This window comes from Elephas maximus, chromosome 22, assembly GCF_024166365.1.
Source record: "Elephas maximus indicus isolate mEleMax1 chromosome 22, mEleMax1 primary haplotype, whole genome shotgun sequence".
Taxonomy (NCBI): Eukaryota; Metazoa; Chordata; class Mammalia; order Proboscidea; family Elephantidae; genus Elephas; species Elephas maximus.
In genome coordinates, this window is record NC_064840.1 from 35,412,501 (window position 1) to 35,431,660 (window position 19,160).

Genomic DNA, 19,160 nt, shown 5'->3' on the forward strand with positions numbered 1-19,160 from the left:
ATCATATTGTGCTCATGTTTTTCAGTATTTTGATACAATAAAACGGAAAAAGAGAAACCCGTTGCCCTCAAGTCAATTCCAACTCATAGCGACCCTACAGGACAGAGCAGAACTGCCCCATTGAGTTTCCAAGGAGCACCTGCTGGATTTGAACTGAACTTTTGGTTAGCAGGCACAGACAACCACTACACCATCAGTGTTTCGTTTTCATACAATGGGCATATTTAAATGCGACTTCTGTAGTACGAAATTTGATCTCATCTATAGAGAAGTCTATCCTTTGTCCTGGCTCCTAGGAGGTAACCTCTAAACCTTGGAATTTCCACACTGATCTGAGTGCCTTTGTTATGGTGGGCCCCTTGGGACACATCTGATAGTTTACAGGAAAGAAATGACTCAAGAGTAGAAGCCGGTCTAAGACCAACCATGTGATTAGAGAGCTGGGACTTTGGGCCCCACGATGCCAGCCTGACTTGAAGGGGGAGAGGCAGGAAAAGAGCTGGAGATTCAGTTCAAGGACATGGGCAATAATCAATCATGCTATTGTAATGACGCCTCAATAAAAACTATGGATATGAAGATCATGTGAATATTTAGAATTAGCAATACACTCATTGTAATTGTCTTACATCAATGCCATTAATCAATCACGTCCTAAGGATGTGGAAGCTTTGCATGTGGAATCCTCGCAGACTCTTCCCTATGTGTCTCTTCTCTGGCTGGTTCTAGTTTGTATGCTTTCACTGTAATAAATGTGGTCACTAGCATAATAGCGTTCAGTGTGTTCTGTGAGTCTTCCTACCATACAGAGCCTGAGGGTGGTTTTCATAAACCCCTAACTTGCAGTTGGTACCAGAAGTTTTGGACAAATTTGGCAGTCTGGAGGACAAGGCCCTTAACCTTGTAAAAAAAATATACATTTTTTTTTATTTATTTGAGTATGGCTAATTTCAGTAGTACTTTATATAATTTTCTTAAAAGAAAGAACAATAATGAAGATTGCTTCTGTGACAGGAGTGTGGATTACAAAGGAAATCAATGTTTACCCATTAGAACATCCCTTCTGCAACAAGTAAAACCTACAGTAAACAAATACTGTTCATTTTCCAAACCATACCTCAAATAAAGAAATTCCAAGGAAGAAGAGTCGTCTTCATTAAACCTGACAGTTTCCACACATTGGGCAGCCTGTGTGACAGAAACAAGGGGCTCGTTGAAAGCGAATTTCTCATGCCCTAAACGCATCTGTTTCTAATTTATGCTGCTAAGGAAGATATTAGTTTTAATAAATTTTCAACAACTCATTAAACACCACGAATTTTAAAATCTATTTGGAATGGCTGTTGATCTTTCATATATCTCAGAAAAAATGTCAAGCATTTCATATACAGCACCCCTCTTGAACAAAATTCTTAGTAATACGTTGGTATTATTATTTTCATTATTTAGATATTATAACAGAGCCCTGGCGGCACTGTGGTTAAGAGCTCAGCTGCGAACGAAAAGGTCAGCAGTTTGACTCCACCAGCCACTCCCTGGAATCCCTATGGGGGCAGTTCTTCTCTGTCCTATGGCATGCTATGAGTCAGAATCGACTTGATGGCAACAGGTTAGATATTGTAACAAGCCCAGTAAGGTTAAAATATGTGCCATATGACCCAAAAGGATAATATTTTGGATATAAAATATATTAACATAGAATATCCTTTTTCGGTCTTTAATGTTTTGGGTTTTTTTTTGGGGGGGGGGTCTATAACTGAGTCCCTTGGTGGCATAGTTAACATGTTCAACTGCTAATCAAAAGGTTGGAAGTTTGAGCCTGAGGACCTATTTCCAAAAAAATCATTCACTGAATACCGACTGAAATGGGGGTCACCATGAGTCAGAGTCAACTCAATGGCAACTGGTTTTTTCTTTATATTCCTAGGGAAAATTAAACTTGAAAATGGGATACTCATGAATATGTATGAACCTAAAATACATGTTGGAAACATGAATAAGTAGAAACATAAAAATTCAAAGAGAAACTGATAATTAAACTTAAACAGAAAATTCAAAAACAATTTCCTCTGAAATCATCATGTCTATAATGCAATAAAATGTGAGTATATTGAGGATTCAGTCTCTCTAAATTAGTAAACAGAAACTGAACTTTTATCCAAGACGCTTGGATACACCAATCAAAAATGTGCTTGTAGTAAGTCATAAAGTAAATGTCAGCTAATTTCAAATGAGGAAATATCTTACCATATTTAACAACTCTATTACTGGATATCGTGTTGTCGTCAATTAAAAATCAAGCTATGATCTACCTTTGAACATGAACGAACTTGGAGGACATCGTGAAATAAGTCAGTAAGTCAATCACAAAAAAACAAATATCGGATGTTCTCACTTTTATGATATGACACGAACAAGTAAATACACAGAAACTAATGTTCATTAAAGGTTACCAGGTATGAGCGGAGAAGAGGTGAATTCACTTTCTAGATAGTACACACTTATTTTTGGTGATAAGAAAGGTACACATTTGGGGTAAAGTGTACATAGCTTGACAAAGGTAAAGACTGTCACTAAAAAGTACACAAGAAAAAAGCTTGCTGGTAATGGCTACGGCATACATAATTTTGAAACAACGGCAAAAACAAAAAGTATAAGTGTGGATTTATATGTATATATGTATGTAGGCATATATATAATTATATGTGTGTGTGTTTGTAGGTATATACATATGACTGCTTGTACATGTTTCTGTATATAATGAAGCACAAAAGGAGCACAGTTACGTATACACCTTAGAGATAACCAAACACCTCGTGAGATTGGATTTCTGGGTTTGAGGGATTAGGACCATAGTTTTGTGGAACATCTCAATCAACTGGCATAATATGGTCATAAAGTTATGTTCTACACTGTAGTTTGGTGACTAGTTCTGTGGTCTTAAAAGCTTGTGAGTAGCCGTCTAAGAATCAGCTATTGGTTTGTATTCATGCAGAGCAAAAGGGAAAGAAGGAAACCAAAGAGTCAAAGAAGAAACCAGTCTATAAGACAAATAATCTACATGAACCCCAGATACCCTGAGACCATAAGAACTAGACAGTGCCCGGCTCAGTTCTAATCAGGGCCACAAGAGAGGAACCTTTGTAAGATGAGAGAAAAAAGTGGAACAGAACCTCAAATTTCTAAAAACAAACAAAAGAACAGACCTACTGGACTGGTTAAGATTGGAGAACTCCAGGAGACAAAGCTTGACATGAAACTAACCCCAGAGGTCACTTTGTGCATAACTAACAAATTGGCTCAAAAAACAATGAATATCACCACAACTACTGTGCTCATTTTAAGAAAATCACCTACATGAGGCCAAACCGTCAACAATTACTTTCTAACAAAGATGAGAATCTAAGAGGGCAGGGAAACTAGATTAATGGGACCTAACAACCAAGATGAATATAATGAGAATGTTCACGCATTGTGAAAAATGTAACCAATGTCACTGAACAACTAATGTAGAAACTGAGTGGGAACCTAAACTGCTGTGTAAACCTTCACCGAAAACACGATAAAATATTTAAAAATAGTAATAAAGCTGTAACATAATCTAAATAAAAAAATACACAGATATTAAATAGGCCAAAGGTTTTTTCACAGTGAAACTAAAATCAGATATTAAAAATGAAACCAAACAAATCAAAAAGCAAAAGAGAGTTTACATACTTTGAATCTAATTAAAGGAAAAGCTTTCTATAACCTATGTCACAATTTTTTAACGACCAATTTAGAGTCTTTGTCACCATGAAGAATAAAAGGAAGGGAATACGGCCAAAGCAGTGATCTCTCTAAAAATGTATTAAAAATGAAAGGGTTTGAAAATAAACTGGCTGTTCAAACTTGTAAATCAAGTGAGGAAAAAAGGAAACCCAAATCTCGGATTGAAAATTAAGGAGACACCAATAAAATTTTAAAGAAATCAAGAGCTTCAAGAATGACTGAAAATTACAAAATTAAACTTTCTGACTCTGTCCTGGGCCGTGGAGCGCCGCCGGCATCGCCCTGAGGGCCGAGGCGACGCAGGCAAGGTCCCCCGCGAGGCCTTTCCGGGAGCGAGGTGGGGAGGGGTCGGTGAAGGGCTCCGACAGAAAACCGGGTCAGGAAGGCCGCGCGGACCGGTCTCGGCGCGGTTTTAACTGGATACGAGACGATGGCAGGGCAGCTGCTGGGACTGGAACGTCAGCAGGGACCCCCGGACCCCAGGCAGGGGGAACGCGGGGCTGGAGCGGGACGCGAAGCACTGGTTAGAACTAGAAACAAGGTACTCACCCACCCTCCCTCGTGGGACCGTCGCTCCAAGCGAACCTCTTCAGAGTCGGAAGGAAATGGCGCTCGGAGCTGGGCGGGGCTGTGCGGGGCGGGGCTTGAACAGAGGCAGGGCGGGGCTGGAGAGAAGTGGGGCAAAGCTTCCCTCCGCCTCGGCTTTGGCTTTCCGGGTATCTGTTCTTCGTCTAACAGAATTTGATTTTCCTCCTTTTGATTCATTTTTATATGTTTGGGGTCCTAAAGACCAGAACTGCTTCCTGCCTAGTTTGGGTTCACTTTTCAAATAATTTAAATAAAAGAGGAGTGTAGGTGTCATATGCTAAATGCTGAGTTGTTTTCCTCCTACCAGTTGGTTAATTCAAAAGGTGGGTGGAGACTGGAGCCTGTGAGTGAGTGCTAAGTCAACCCTCAGGTGCTGGGACTTCAGTGGGGGTCGATGGGGGCCGTGGCTGGATTGGGAACGTCTGAGGCTCCCATAATTACATGGATATTTTATTGAGCAAGGATTGGAGTTGTCTATATTGGCGGAAGCTAGATTGCAAAATGCAAAACTGCCTCTGCGGATCATGCAATTTCATGCTGACTTCTAGAGAGCTTAATTTCCATTTTTATTCCCCTGATACCCAGAGGCATATACCCAAAGCTCAGCTCAGTTCTGGAACTTTCTTCATTCTAGGACCTGGCTTCTTGGGTGGAGGGCCAAGGCATCTTATAGTTTTGGTTATCAAAGAAATAAAGATTTCTATTTGTATAGATATAAATTCCATTCTCCTTTACATTTAATTTGTCATTGTGTTCAACATTGTTGAAGATAAATTGTACATTCAAATATCTTTCAGATAAACTTATACGGCATCTTGTAATTTGCTTAAGTCATTAGTTTGTAAATATTTGTGATTTCAAAATACTCTACCTTTATTTCTGGAGTCATTTTGAAGAGTATTTTCAATTTGAAAATTGAGATATTTTACTCTATGTTTTGTCTTCCTGAAAGTTTTATGTAAAAGATGTACTCTGTAGAAGATATACACAGTGTTGTAGAGAAAAACTTGAACGCTGTTTCAAATTAAAACAGGAATTTATTAAGGGTTTAAAACAATTGCAACTGGGGAACTCTGTAGTTCATTGAAAATGGAACCAGGTAGTCCCAGGGCAGGTTCATTACCCAAGTATTCTTGGGGTACAAAGAGGAACCAAACCGTAGGGAGGGCAATTACAGGAAAATCAATGAATATTGTAATAATCACACTTTGATTGGTATAGTTAGTGATTACAGATAGTTTCACAGGATGCTTGCATCATGGCCGCAATATGCTTTTTTATATATATATTTTGCCTATCTTGCAAAAATATCTTGCAGGCAACAGCACCCACACAGCACTGTTCCTGAGTATGTGTATTTAGAAGGGTGCAGATGGTCACTTGTTTGAGACCCCTCGGGGCATATGGTTTCACATACTGCTTTTGACCACCAAGGAAAAACATGTTTTTCCCAAAAAACATAGCTGTTAGTCTAGAAATTCAGATTAAAGTTAGATGGTATGGTCAGCATATTATTATGCCTCTGCCTCGCTGACTGCACTGAAAGTTGTATTTTCCTGAGACAATAGTAAAATACATATATTAATTATATAGTAGGTTAATATATGTTAATATACTAGGTAAATATACAAAAATGTATGTGTGTGTATATTTATAAGTATTTGGACTCACATTTGGATTTAAACTTTGGAAGATAAGTTTCCCTTGGGGAAGAACAGAAACAGTCCAACCCAGCTCTCCCAGTTTCCCAGGGCTAAGTGCACTTCCCCTGAGCTCCGCTCACTCCACTCCGATCTATTGGAAAATAGACATAGGAGCCAGGACCATACACCCTTTGAGTCCAAGAGGTCTTGGTATCTGACTTCCCCATGTGGTTTTTCTTCAGCCCCCTCTTTCCTTACATGGGTGTCCAGTAATATAGCTCTGCCTATGTAAACCATCCAGCCTTCAACCCACCTTCTCTATCAAAGCTCCTGTATTCAAGTTTATTTATGCGTATTCCCAAAAAAGGTGATCCAACGGTATGCAGAAATTATCAAACATCGTTAATATCACATGCAAGCAAAATTTTGCTGAAGATCACTCGAAAGCGGCTGCAGCAGTGTATCGACAGAGAACTGTCAGAAATTCAAACCAGATTTAGAAGAGGATGTAGAACCAGGGTTATCAATGCTGATGTCAGATGGATCCTGGCTGAAAGCAGAGAATACCAGAAACATGTTTACATATGTATTATTGATGGTGCTGAGGCATTCAACTATGTGAATCATACCAAATTATGGATAACGTTGCAGAGAATGGGAATTCCAGAACACTTAATTATGGTCATGAGGAATCTGTACATGGATCAAGGAAGTCATCGAAGCAGAACAAGGGGATATTGTGTGGTTCAAATTCAGGATAGTTGTGCATCAGGGTTGTATCTTTCCACCATACCTGTTCAATCTGTATGTTAAGCAAATAATCCGAGAAGCTGGACTATATGAAGAAGAACAGGGCATCAGGATTGGAGGAAGACTCGTTAACAACCTGTGTTATGTGGATGACACAACCTTGCTTGCTGAAAGTGAAGAGGACTTGAAGCACTTACTAAAGAAGATCAAAGAGCACAGCCTTCAGCATGGATTACACCTCAACATTAACAAAAATCCTCACAACTGAACCAATAAGCAGCATCATGATAAATGGAGAGGAGACTGAAGTTGTCAAGGATTTTATTTTACTTAGATCCACAATCAACACCCATGGAAGCAGCAGTCAAGAAATCAAAAGATGCATTGCATTGGGCAAGTCTGCTGCAAAAGACCTCTTTAAAGTGTTGAAAAGCAAGGATTTCACCTTGAGGATTATCGTGCGACTGATCCAAGCCATGGGGTTTTCAATCATCTCATATGCATGTGAAAGCTGGGCAATGATGCATGATATGTTTTCCTCCATTTTTAACACTCGTCGGCCCACCCAGGCAGACTGTCAGGCCCTACTGGAGGTTCTCCTCACTGCCAAGGAGAAGAGGATAGTATTAGAAAAGGCTAGACAGCAGGCAGAGTGAGAACATACTGAAAATCTGCAGGACTCTGTTAAACAAGAGGCCTTTTTAGCTGTACCAGGGTAAGACCCCAACTGGGACCCCAACCAGGAATTAGGATTGAGCAGGCTAAGACATTACTGACACCATCTGCTAACAGGTCTAAAAGAGGGGGCTCTGAAGCAGAAAAATCTTTCCAAAATACATTAAATGGTGCAAAAACCAAAGGAAAATCCTTCTGAGTTTCTTGAAAGAATTTTTCAGACTTTCTGGCAGCACACGGATATGAACCCAGAAGCACAAGAGAACCAGCGAATGATTAATGTGATTTTTATTAAGCACGGTGCTCCAGGAAGAAGCTTCAAAACGTGGAGAGGGGCCGGGCACACCAATATCCCGATTGGTAGAAATTGCATTTGGGGTTTTTAATAACAGGGGTCAGGACCAAGACCAGAAAATGAGACAGCAGGTCACATTCCTGGCAGAAGCTGTCACCCAGCCTACACCTGCAGGCCAGACACAAGCCTTCCGATGCTGGGAAACAGAACCAAGAACTCAGCAAGGGAGGCCCAGGGGCCAGGAAGGCCATCCCCCTTTGGGCCCAAATCAGTGTGCGTATTGTAAGTAGGAGGGCCACTGGAGATGGGCATGTCCTAAACGAAACAGATATAGGGAGAAGGGAAAAGGGGAGCATCACATGGTGAGCCAAGACCCAAGCCATCAGTGACAGGGCCCAGGGCTTTTAACTGACCCCTTCCAGGGGGTCAGTAAAAATCTCCCCCAAAGTACCCCAGGTATCCCTACAAGTGGGGAGAGAAAAAGTTGAGTTCTTATTGGACACTGGCAGCACCCACTCCATCCTGAACTAAGCTCCTGCTCCTTTATCTAAAAAAAACAACTCAGGTTGTAGGGGGCACAGGGTGACCAGAAAAAAGGAATTTTCTGAAACCCCTCACCTGTAAAGCAGTGCACAGCTTCTATGTCCCAGAATGCCCTGACCCCTTGCTTTGGTGAGATATCCTAAGTTACTGACTCAGGTGACGTTTGCGTACCATCGGTGGAGGTGAGCATATCTCCAGAACAAGCATGGGCCTTATAGGCAGTTCTTGCTAATGCCCTAGAGTCCCAAGATGGGAAACCCCCTTCCAGAGGAGACTGGGAAAACTTAGTAGATTCCTGAGTATGGGCAGAAGGACTACCAGAATGAGCAATCTCGGCCCAGCTAGTTAGGATTCTGCTAAAGGAGGGAGCCGCCACCCCGTCTGCGTCAGTATTCTATTAGCCAGGAAACTAAGGACAGGCTCCAAAAGATGGTAAACAAGTTCCTACAGCACGTATTGATCCGACCATGCCAATCTCCTACAGCACTCCCATCCTCCTGGTGAAGAAACCAACTGGAGAATACTGGTTCGTACAGGATCTGAGAGCTATCAACCATATCATAAGTGACATCCATCCAGTGGTCCCCAACCCATACACCTTGCATCTGTCCTTCCTGTGAACAGTAAATGGTTCACTGTTTTGAACTTAAAGGATGCGTTTTAATGTATTCCCCTTGAAACAGACTCACAAGAGATATTTGCATTTGAATAGGAGGATAAAATGGGGCAAAAATCCCAATATTGCTGGACTGTGCTACCCCAAGGGCTCAAGGATAGCCCCATCATTTGGGGGAAAATCCTGGGGAGAGATCTCCAACGATTACAGTTAGAGAAGAGGTCCTGCTCCAATATGTTGATGACCTACTATTAATTAATAATTTTTTTTATTGTGCATTAAGTGAAAGTTTACAAATCAAGTCAGTCTCTCATACAAAAATTTATATACACCTTGCTATGTATTCCTAGTTGCTCTCCCCCAAAGGAGACAGCACACTCCTCTCCACCCTGTATTCCCCATGTCCACTCAGCCAGCTTCAGTCCCCTTCTGCCTTCTCATCTCCCCTCCAGACAGGAGCTGCCCACATAGTCTCATGTGTCTGCTTGAGCCAAGAAGCTCACCAGTATCATTTTCTGTCTTATAGTCCAGTCCAATTCCTGTCTGAAAAGTTGGCTTTGGGAATGGGTCCAGTCTTGGGCTAGTAGAAGGTCTGGGGACCATGACCTCCAGAGTCTTTCTAGCCTCAGTCAGACCATTAAGTTTGTGTTGACGGTCTACTGATTGCCAGCACCAGTAAAGAGGCCTCAGACAAAAACACGATTGAGACCTTGAATCACCTAGGCACCTCAGGATATAAGGTCTCAAGAGAAAAGGCCCAAATTTCATGCCGAGAGGTCCAGTACCTAGGTTTCTCCCTTGAGGAGGGATGGAGAACTCTATTCCTGGCTCGTAAGGAGGCTATCTGCCAGACCCAGTCCCCCTCAACCAAGAGGCAACTCCATGGATTTTTAGGAATGGCAGGCTTCCACCAGATTTGGATCCCTAACTTTGGGCTAATTGCGAAGCCCCATATGAGGCCACAAAGGGAGCAGACAGCAATCCCTTTGTATGGATGCCTCAGTGCCAACAGGCTTTCCAAGAACTAAAAGCCCATCCTATGAGAGCCCCCGCCCTTGGCCTTCCAGACTTAACTAAATCTTTTGAGCTTTATGTACATGAAAGGCAAGGAGTTGCTCTTGGGTCCTCACAAAAATGTTAGGACCTCTGATGAGACCTGTAGTGTATTTCTCAAGGCAATTAGACACATTAGCCCAAGACTAGCCCACCTGCCTTAGGGCAGTTGAAGCCACTTTTGACCTAATTTTAGAAGCAGAAAAGCTGACCATGCAGCAGCCACTGGTGCTGTGTACATTCTTCATGTAGTCTTGGCCTTGCTAGAGCAAAAGGAAGACTGGTCGACTACTGGTTGGATGGGCAGATAGCAGGCAGTCTTGTTAGACAACTCCTTGATCATCTTGAAGATAAGTATCACCATAAACCCAGCCATCCTCCCCACACCATCACCAGAAGGGGACATACAACATAACTACATCAAAACCATCGAAGAAGTTTTCTCAAGTCATCCTGAATTACAGGACCAACCCTTAGAGGCTCCAGACCTAGAATTGTTTACTGACGGGAGCAGCTTCATAGAGGGGAGTGTGCAGCATGCAGGATATGCAGTTGTCACCACCAAACCCACTCTGGGAGTAATCAAGGCTGAGCCCCTGCCCATTGGGACGTCTGCGCAAAAGGCAGAAATAACAGCGTTAACTAAAGCCCTCCAAATTGCCACAGGTAAGAAGGTCACGATTTGGGCTGATTTGTGTCATGCCTTTTCTGTAGTGCATGCACACGGTGCCATTTGGCGAGAGAGAGGACTGTTAACAGCTAACAACAAAGAAATCAAATACTGGGACCAAATAAAAGAATTCTTAGAGGCAGTACTTCTGCATGCGGATGTAGCAGTCATGCACTGTCCTGGACATCAAAAAGGGACCTATCCAGAGGCCCGAGGTAACAACTTTGCTGACCAGACCGCTAATCAGGCAGCAAAACAAATGAGCCCGTCTTTAAACAGACTGACCCAGATGTGTCCCCTTATTCCCATGGGCCCCCTAAAAGACCTCCAGCCTGTTTACACTCTGGAGGATGAGAAGAGGAGAAAAGAATGGGGGTTCACTTGGGAAGAAGGACAATAGTACAAAAACCCTGAGGGCAAGGTATATGTACCCGAGGGTCAACTATGGGTAATCTTTAAAACCCTCCATGAGGGCACACACTGGGGAGTGGAAGCAACTTGCGACTGGGCAGGACCCCGAATGACCCACATTTCATCTGGGAAATAGCCCATCGGTGTAAGATTTGTGTGCAGAATAATCCACAACATGCACAGCTGCCCTCCTTACAGGGGACACAATATAGACGGCAATATCCAGGAGAAGATTGGCAAGTGGACTTTACAGTCATGTCCCCTGCCCCTGGGGGTTTAAGGTATTTACTGGTCTTAAGGGACACTTTCACTAATTGGACTGAGGCGTTCCCCTGCAAGAAAGAGAAAGATGGCAAGGTGGCAAAAGCCTTGCTGGAACAGATCAGTCCACAGATTGGGGATTCCCACCTCCGTCCAATCAGATAATGGGCCAGCTTTTGTGGCAGAAATAACTCAGTCCATCTCCTCGTCACTGGAAATCAAGTGGAAGTTACATGCAGCTTGGAGGCCTCAACCTTCAGGAAAGGTAGAAAAGATGAACCATACCTTAAAGAAGGTCATTGCTAAATTGTGCCAAGAAACCCACCTGCCCTGGGTCAAGGCTTTGCCACTAGCTCTCTTAAGGATAACAATTGCCCCTCAAAGGAGGCTTAAATTAAGCCCTTTTGAAATGTTGTATGGGAGACCTTCCTTAGGCATGCAGGTTGGGATTCCCATTTAGAGCGAACGGTCTCAATTTTTGGCTATCTACGGGCCCTGCAGGCAGTCCAGTCATCCATAGCTTAACATACTGAGGAAGCCCTGACCTTCCCTTCTGACACTCCCCTCCATTCTTTCCAGCCAGGTGATCAAGTCTTCCTCAAACACTGAAAGGCTAACCTCGGCCTGCAAAAAACCTGGGTTGGCCCTCATGAAATTCTTCTAACGACTCACTCCCCCTGTTAAACTAGGAGGTGTTAAATCTTGGATCCAATACTCCAGGATTAAAGCAGCCCCACCTCCAGAATCTGAAGAAAAAGAGCCTCAAGCACCAGAGAATGATCAGTGGGAATGTTCTCCAACGGACGGCTTGCTGTACCTGCTTAAGAAAACCTAGCTGCCATTGATCAGGACCTGACCAAAAGCTAAGCGAAAGCAACAACAGTACTTGGTTCCCACCTTTCTGTGATCTCTGTCTTTCCCTCTCAATATCTCACTCCACCGGTGTCGTGGATTGAATTATGTCCCCCCAATAATGTGTGTATGAATTTGACTGGGCCATTTTTTATGATTCTCAGCATTGTGTGACTGTTCTCCATTTTGTGATTGTAATTTTATGTTGAGAGGATTAGGGTGGGATTGTAATGCCACCCTTACTCAGGTCACCTCCTTGATCGAATGTAAAGGGAGTTTCCCTGGGTTGTGGTCAGCACTACCTTTCATCTGTCAAGAGATAAAAGGAAAGGGAAGCAAGCAGAGAGTCAGGGACCTCATAACACCAAGAAAGCATTGTTGGGAGTGGAGCGTGTCCTTTGGACCTGAGGTTCCTGCGCCGAGATGCTCCCAGACCAAGGGAAGACTCATGCTTCACAAGGACCTTCCTCCAGAGCTGACAGAGTGAGAAGCCTTTCCCCTGGTGCTGACACCCTGAATTTGGACTTGTAGCCTACTGGACTGTGAGAGAATATACGTCTCTTTGTTAAAGCCATCCACTTGTGGTATTTCTGTTATAGCAGCACTAGGTGACTAAGACATCCGGTGACTGGAGAAACTCAAGAGAGGAAAAGCTCCTTCTCCCTTCCTAGACATCTTTTTGGAAGAGAGGAAAGGGGGAGGGGCAGGACAAGTTGTGAAAAGTAACAGTCTTTGAGTTAATAATGTCCCTCGTGGCAGTTCTCTCTGGCTCTTTGTTGGCCCTTGTTTGTTTAACCTTTAAGTAAAGTTTGTGTCTTCCAGGCTTCAAAAGTTCCACCTGCAGATGATGATGTGAAGGGGATATCACCCCGTCTCCCCCAAGCAGGTTCCAGCTAGAGTCCAGTTCTGTGCCAGTGCCCCTAGCCAGCAGAAAGAAGCTACAGAAAATGAGACCTTTGGCTCTAACCCCTTTTAAGATTAAAAGGGACCTGTTGGGGAGGGTGTTGAAGCCACTACTGAGGCTTCCACCACTCCACTGCAGCTCCCGCCCCCTGCAGCCCACCAAGCCTTGGTCTAACTGTGGCTAGGCCCTGCCGCACTTCGTGGACCCTAACCATGGTTTGAATTTGGCACCAAAATCCCATGCATGTGCAAACCAAGATCATGGCGCATGCGCAGGATCTGAAGAGCTGTGGCCCTGAACTTTGCAGGAGAGGAAGATATTCTCTGGCACACAGCTACACCCAGGTCAGTTTGCAAAGTGAAAGCTCCCTTCCTTTGCAAATGACTCAGCACCTGGATCTCCAAACATGGATATGGGAGGGATCGGGGTGTTGGATTTGGGGGCACCAATCCCGCCCCCTGGGCACTGGAGGGCATAAAAACTCCAAGCTCCCCTGGGGCTGGGAGCTCATGATCTTTTGGCTGCTAGGCCCCATGTTGCTCCTTGTTTGCACAAACAATAAATTTCCACTTTCTGTTTCCCTTGCAACTGGTAGTGTGGCGTCTGTCTCATTTCAATCAGCTAATAGGACAGGACAAGAACCCTCGTTCAGTTACATTAACACAAAACAGCGCTAGTGATGCAGTGGTTAAGTGCTCAGTTACTAATCCAAATGTCAGTGGTTCAAATCTACCACCCCCCTCCAATAGGAAATATGTGACTGCTTCTGTAAAGATTACAGCCTTAGAAACCCTATGGGGTAGTTCTACTCTGTTCTGTAGGGTTGCTATGAGTCAGAATCAACTGGAAAACTATGGATTATACAGATTATTAACACATTAAATAACAAGATCTAGTAGTGGGCTTAATAATTACCATAACCGCAAACTATCAAAAAGTATAAATGATATTTTGAGAAACCTGCAACAACTGTGGTATAATTTCAATGTATCTACATTATCTTTATCTATAGGGATATCTGGGTGGAGGAAACAGTTAAGTGGTCAGCTACTAACCTAAAGGTATGCAATTTGAATCCATCCATAGATGGTGATCTACTTCTGAAAGATCATAGCCATTGAAAGCCCTAAGGAGCACAGGCCTATGCTGAAACAGTGAAGTTGCAGTGAGACACAATCGACTCGATGGCAACTGGTATTGGTACTACACTATGATACATATTGGTGACAAAGTCACAGGTTCTGCTCATACTGCTGGGTTTCATTACTACTTAAATAACTGAGGGAAATATTAGAATTCAATCACAGGCTAATACAAATAAAGATGTAATTTCCTTTCTCATCCTGGTTCACAGACCTCCTAAATTTTCTCCACAGATCTCCTGTCAATGGCCTTCCTGATCTAGATAAACACTGAGCCAAGCTTTTCCTTTAGTCTTAGATGATGCTTTAAAAAAATTTTTTTATTGTGTTTTAGGTGAAAGTTCACTGCATGAATTAGTTTTGGTCAAAAATTTATACGCAAATTGTTTTGTGATGTTGGCTGCAATCTTCTCAATGTATCAGCACTCTCCCCCTTTCCTCCCCACGTTTCCTGTGTCCATTCATTTGTCCTATTTTCTTAACCTTTCCTGTCTTCTCGCCTTTATTTTTGGGCAGGTGTTGCCCATTGAGCCTCACATACTTGATTGAACTAGGAAACACATGCCTTATTTTTTGTTTTATATGCCTGTCTAATCTTTGGCTGAAAGGTGGTCTTTGGGAGTGGCTTCAGTTCAGAACCCATAGTCTCAGGGCTTCCTCCAATCTCTATCGGACCAGTAAGTCTGGTGGTTTTTTGTGAATTTGAATTTCGTTCTACATTTTTCTCCCACTCTATCTGGAATCCTGTACTGTGATCCCTGTCAGAGTCTTCAGTGGTGGTAGCTGGGCACCATCTAGTTCTTCTAGGCTCAGTCTGGTGGAGGCTGTGGTTCACGTGATCCATTCGTTCTTTGGACTAACATTTCCCTTGTGTCTTTGGTTTTCATTATTCTTCTTTGCCCGGACAGGATAGGGCCGATACATGTATCTTAGATGGCAGCTCACCAGCTTTTAAGATCCCAGATGCTACTCACAAAAGTAGGATATAGAACATTTTCTTTATGAACTACGTTATGCCAATTGACCTAGAAGTCCCTCAAAACCATGGTCCCCAGCCCTCAGCCCCAGTAACTGGATTCCTCAAGGTGTTTGGTTATGTCTAGGAAGCTTCTATGACTTTGCCTTGGTCAAATTGTGCTGACTTCTCCCACATTGTGTGTTGTCTTTCTTTTACCAAAGTTAACACCTGTCTACTATCTAGTTAGCAATTTCCCAATTTCCCCTCCAAAAAAAAAAAAAAATTTTTTTTTTTTACCTTTTACTCCTCTGGTCCCTAAAAAATAAAAAACAAACTCATTGCCATCGAGTTGATTCCGACTCATAGCAACCATATAGGACAGAATAGAACTTCCCCATCAGGTTTTTTAAGGAACAGCTGTTGGATTCGAACTGCTGACCTTTTGGTCAGCCAAGCTCTCAACCACTGCGCCACCAGAGCTCCAAGTAACTATTACAGATTTTTTTTTTCTGTGTGTAAACCTTTTCTCGAGTTCGTATAATAGTGGTCTCATACAATATTTGTCCTTTTGTGATTGACTTATTTCACTCAGCATAATGCCTTCCAGATTCACCCACGTTGTCAGCTGCTTTGCAGATTCATCATTGTTCTCTGTTGTTGCATAGTATTCCATTGTGTGCATGTACCATAATTGGTTTACCCATTCATCTCTTAATGGACACTTAAGTAGTTTCCATCTTTTTCTATTGTGAATAATGCTGCAATGAACATGGGTGTGGATATGTCTATTTGTGTGATGGCTCATATGATATATTCCTAGAAGTTGAATTGTTGGATCATATGATATTCCCATTTCTAGCTTTTTTAAGGAGGCCACATATCATTTTCCATAGTGGTTGTACGGTTTTACATTCCCACCAGCAATGCATAAGAGTTCCAATCTCCCTGCAACCTCTCCAGCATTTGTTATCTTCTGCTTTTTTGATTCGTGCCAGTAATGTCGGGGTGAGATGGTATCTCACTGTAGCTTTGATTTGCATTTCTCTAATGGTTAATGAGTTGAAATCTGCTCTATGGCAACGGATAATGGCTAATGGTCAAGAGCATTTCTTCATGTGTCTGTTAGCTGCCTGGATGTCTTCTTTGGTGAAGACAGATATGTTCGTATCCTTTGCCCATTTTTTAATTGGATTATTTGTCTTCTTGCTGTTGAGGTGTTGAGGTATTGTCAGATATATTGTAGCCAAAATTTTTTTCCCATTCTATAGGTTCTTTTTTTACTGTATTGGTGAAGTCTTTTGATGAGCGTAAGAGCTTAATTTTTAGGAGCTCCCAGTTACCTAGTTCGTCTTCTGGTGTTTGTGCATTGTTGATTATGGTTTTTCTTCTGTTTATGCCATTTTTTTTTTTTTTGCCATGTATTAGGGCACCTAGCATTGTCCCTATTTTTTCTTCCATGATCTTTATTGGTTTAGGTTTCATATTTAGGTCTTTGACCCATTTTGAGTTAGTTTTTATGTATGGTGTGAGGTATTTTTATGGGTCCTATTTCATTTTTTTACAAATGGACATCCAGTTTTGCTAGCATCATTTGTTAAAAAGGCTGTCTTTTCCCACTTAATAGATTTTAGTCCTTTGCCAAAGATTACCTGACCATAGGTGGATGAATTTACACCTAGGTTCTCTATTCTGTTCCTATGGTCTATGTTTCTGTCATTGACTACCATGGCTGTACAGTAGGTTCTGAGATCAAGCAGTGTAAGGTCTACTACTTTGTTCTTTTTCTTCAATGATGCTTTACTTTTCTGCGGCTTCTTTTCTTTCCATATAAAGATGGTGATTAGTTTCTGCATCTTATTAAAAAATACTGTTGGAATTTGGGTCAGGATTGTGGTATATCTGTAGATTGCTTTGAATAGAATTGACATTTTCACAATGCAGTGTCTTCATATCTAAAAGCATGGTATGGTTTTCCATTTATGTAGGTCTCTTTTGGTTTCTTACTGTAGTGTATTGTAGTTTTCTTTGTAGAGCTATTTTACATCCCTGGTTAGATTTATTCCTAAGGATTTTATTTTTTTAGGGGCTGTTATAAATCATATTGTTTTCCTGATTTCCTTTTTGAAGTTCTCTTTGTTGGTTTATAGGAAGCCAACTGATTTTTGTATGTTTATCTTGTATCCTGCCACTCTGCTGAATCTTTCTATTAGTGCCAGTAGTTTTCTTGTGGAATCTTTGGGGTTGTCTATGTATAGTATCATATCATCCACAAATCGGAATATTTTTACTTCTTCCTTACCAATTTGGATGCCCTTTATTTATTTATTTTCCTTGTCTAATTACTCTAGCTAGGGCTTCCAGGACAACGTTAAATAGGAGTGATGATAAAGGTCATTCTTGTCTTGTTTTTCTTCTCAGGAGGAATACTTTCAGCCTCTCTCCCATGAGAATGATGTTGGCTGTTTGTTTTTTATGGATGCCCTTTTCTATGTTGAGGAATTTCCCTTCTATTTCTATTTTACTGAGAGTTTTTTTTAATATCAGGAATAGGCATTGAACTTATCAAATGCCTTTTATGTGATGATTGAGATGATCATGTGATTCTTTTCTTTTGTTCTATTTATATGGTGGATTATGTTGCTTGATTTTCTAATGTTGAGCCATCCTTGCATACCTGATATAAATCCCACTTGGTCATGGTGTATTTTTTTCTTAATATGGTGCTGAATTCTACTGGCTAGAATTTTGTTGAGAATTTTTGCATCTATACTCACAAGAGATATTGGTCTGTAATTTTCTTTCTTTTTTTTTGTGGTGTCTTTGCCTAGCTTTGGTGTCAAGGTTATGCTGGCTTCACAGAATGAATTTGGGAGTGTTCCTTCCTTTTCTATGCTCTGAAATAGTTTCAATAGTATTGGTGTGAGCTTTTCTCTGAATGTTTTGTAGAATTCTCCAGGGCTTTTTTTGTTGGAGTTTTTTTTTTTTTTTTTTTTTTTAACCTCTTCAACTTCTTCTTTTGTCATCGGACTGTCCAGATGTACAATCTCAGTTTATATTAGTTTAGGTAGGTAGCATGTTTCTAGAAATTTGTCCACTTCCTCAGGCTCTCAAGTTTGTTGGGGTACAATTTTTCGTAGTATTCTGTTATGATCCTTTTTGTTTCGGTTGGGTCTGTTGTAATGTCCCCCATCTCATTTTTTTATTTGGGTTGTTTTCTTCCTCTCCTGTTTTTCTTCTGCGCATTTGACCACTGGCTTTTCAATTTTGTTGATCGCTTCATAGAACCAATTTTTGGTCTTATTCTTTCTATTGTTTTTCTTTTCTCTATTTTATTTATTTCTGCCCTCATCTTTATAATTTGCTTTCTTCTGGTCCTGTGAACTTCTTTGGCTGTTCTTTATATGTTCAAACTGTAGGGCTAAGGTTTTAATTTTGACCCATTCTTCTTCTTTGATGTGTGCGTTTATTGCTACAAATCGACCTCTGAACACTGCCTTTGCTATGTCCAAAAGGGAAGGAATACACAGTGTCACTATACCAAAAAGATTTAGTTGAAGGTCAACCATTTCAGGAGGTAGCATATGATCAGGAACCAATGGTACCGAAGAAAGAAGCCCAAGCTGCACTGAAGGCATTGGTGAAAAACAAGACACCAGGAATTGATGGAATACCAATTGAGGTATTTCAGCAAATGGGGGTAGCGCTGGAAGTGCTCACTTGTCTCTGTCAAGAAATTTGGAAGAGAACTACCTGGCCAACCGACTAGAAGAGGTCCATATTTATGCCTATTCCCCACCCCAAAAAATGATCCAACCAAATGTGGAAATTATTAAACAATTATCATTAATATCACATGCAAATAAAATTTTGCTGAAGATCATTCAAAAGCGGCTGCAGCGGTATGCTGACAGGGAACTGCCAGAAACTCAAGCTGGATTCAGAAGAAGATGTGGAATGAGGGATATCATTGCTGACATCAGATGGATCCTGGCTGAAAGCAGAGAATACCAGAAAGATGTTCACCTGTG

At 41.7% G+C, this 19,160-nt stretch overlaps 1 protein-coding gene across 14 annotated transcripts in view; it reads right to left on the minus strand.

The window, feature by feature from the left end:
• LOC126065978 (zinc finger protein 596-like) overlaps window positions 1-4,392 on the minus strand; it is a 117,261-nt gene extending 112,869 nt beyond the window's left edge. For 8 of the 14 annotated variants that reach the window (XM_049866694.1, XM_049866689.1, XM_049866688.1 and 5 more), the window contains exons 1-2: window positions 4,321-4,392; window positions 1,118-1,188 (exon numbers count right to left, since the gene is read on the minus strand). The gene's annotated coding sequence lies outside the window, so the exon portion shown is untranslated. The remainder of the gene's footprint in view (window positions 1-1,117; window positions 1,189-4,320) is intronic. The other 6 variants (XM_049866696.1, XM_049866686.1, XM_049866690.1 and 3 more) reach the window with 3 other exon arrangements.
• Between the last annotated feature and the right edge of the window lie 14,768 nt (window positions 4,393-19,160).